At 35.1% G+C, this 2321-nt stretch overlaps 1 pseudogene; it reads right to left on the bottom strand.

The window, feature by feature from the left end:
- Positions 1590–2321, bottom strand: part of LOC107605858 — a 1898-nt pseudogene continuing 1166 nt past the window's right edge.

The raw sequence follows: 2321 nt of genomic DNA, 5'->3' as shown, positions 1-2321 counted from the left end.
AACCCCAACCTCACTACGTCATGTACCACACCGACACAGGCCTCGTCTCCCTAACAGGATCTTGCCCCATCTTATGCTGCTCCCTCCACATCCACATCCACCTCTACCACCCTCTTTGATTTCCTTTCTTATTCTTCTTTTTCCTTCTCATTTTACCTTCACATAAAGGCATTCATATTTCAGAAGAAACACAAATCCAAAACTCTCTATCTCGCCACATGACTCTTTTGGAACCTCTCCAAGGCAAAGTCCCCTTTTTGCTTCTCCCCCAACCCCACCCTTCCTTTTACCTTGCTCTCATTCTCCACAACTGCATCGTCCTCATCCTCGGCGACTCCCCAAATACACTTACTCCAATTCCGAGGATCTCCAACCTAACAACCCCAATTCCTCAAGAAGGAACATGTTTTCGCCGACATTGTTTACTCCACCACTGCCATTTTTGACAGCAAGAACCACTATATTCAAATCGTTTGCAGCTCCTCAAGGGAGGATCCTGCCTCCTCCAAGCTCTCTTTCTTCCTCAACAATGGCAAGGTGCTGTAGATAGAGTAGATGACGTAAAACTTCAAAGGCAAAGGCAATGAGAAAGTTGAAATCGACGACATTCCACTTCATATATCAAGGGACGTGTACAACTGCCTCTTTGACAAGGACAATTGTGGTGGGCTCGCCATTTTCATGTTCAGGTTCAAGCTCGTTTTGACATGCTTTGTAATGGAGAAATGGCCACTATGATAGTTGAATAATGGTTGGGGAAGAGGTTGACGGATTAGGATGAGTTGAGAAAATAAAAAAACTTGAAGATGATAACAAGAGTAATATGAAAATTTCAAAAATTTTTCATCAAAACCAACTTTAAATTTAACAATGGGATATTTTTGTGAAACAAAACTCGTATGTTATTATTAAAATCTTAATTCCATTATGATTTATTCCATGGTTAGAAATTGTGATTTTTTTTTTTGGTGACTAAATCAATTCGATTAGATTATCTTTTTTTTTTTTACCAAAGATATGAAGACTCGAACCCACAACCTCTTAAATGAGTATGGAGAGTTTATATTTGAGCTATATATTATCCTTCTCCTCATATTAATAAAATTATACTTTTATCAATAATAATCCAATTTATATTATACTTCTCTTCATATTAATAAAATTATACTTTTATCAATAATAATCCAATTTGTATTTTCCTTCTCCTCATATTAATAAAATTATACTTTTATCAATAATAATCCAATTTATATTATACTTCTCTTCATATTAATAAAATTATACTTTTATCAATAATAATCCAATTTATATTATCCTTAATAAGAAGAAGAAGAAGAATGATAAAAATAAAAATTACCATACTCACCAAAGACCAAACCCATGATAAAGCCATAATCTCCTGGAGATCGGGCAGTCCGTTAGGCAATGCAAAGTAAAGATAACGTTAGCCATAATCTCCTGATTCTTGACAGCTAAGATTGATCTACCCAAAACTTGAACGATCCGGGCATCCAATGTTTAGACGTCTAGTAAAAACTAATGAAACCTCTTGCGCACTGTCACTCAAATGTTAATCCACTGATTAAAACTAGAAAATGTAAGAAACTTTACTCAAACTAAATAAAGCAATTTGAAGTGGTTCATATGCGTTAACAACCTAGAGAGGTTCAAATAAAACCTATAAGATGAAGTTGACACTTGAATTGTTCTTGCATATTTTTTTTGAGCCAATCACCATTAATTTCTAAATGGCTCTGCACAGAGAAACAACATAAACTAGAAAGAGATAAAACAAACTGCAAACATTGAAACAACAAAAAGTCAGATTTTATTCTGGGCTTTCATGTTTCAGGAATTATGAAAGAAGTTTCAAAAACAATGGAAACTTATTTCCTTATTTAGTTTTCAGATTGCATATTTCTTTCATAAATTCTTGTTAAAAAAAACAGAGCCTCAACGATTCTTACGTTCACAGAGCTTTGAGGTGGGTAACTAAGTTGTTCAATTTGGTCGCATCAGCAACTTACATGGATTTAACATTGACCGCATATGAGTCATTTTGAATTGAAAATCCAATAAAAGGGCTGTTCTCAGCAGATATTAATGCACTGCACACAGTAAATAAAACCAAATGATTCACAAAACTGCATAGTGATCTGGATCCTCTCCCATTTCTAAACCAATAAAAAAAAAAGAGATTGCCAAGAAAACACAATAGTACAAACGGTTGAACGGAACTACCATTCCCAGTACGTATGAAACAGTTAATTCCGAAATTATCCGAATCCGTGCACGGGGAACCACTTTGTTCAAAAGGGTCA

The sequence above is a fragment of the Arachis ipaensis genome, chromosome B01 (assembly GCF_000816755.2).
Source record: "Arachis ipaensis cultivar K30076 chromosome B01, Araip1.1, whole genome shotgun sequence".
NCBI lineage: Eukaryota > Viridiplantae > Streptophyta > Magnoliopsida > Fabales > Fabaceae > Arachis > Arachis ipaensis.
Note: the sequence above shows the minus strand (reverse complement) of the source record. Positions and strands in the feature narration are given on the sequence as shown.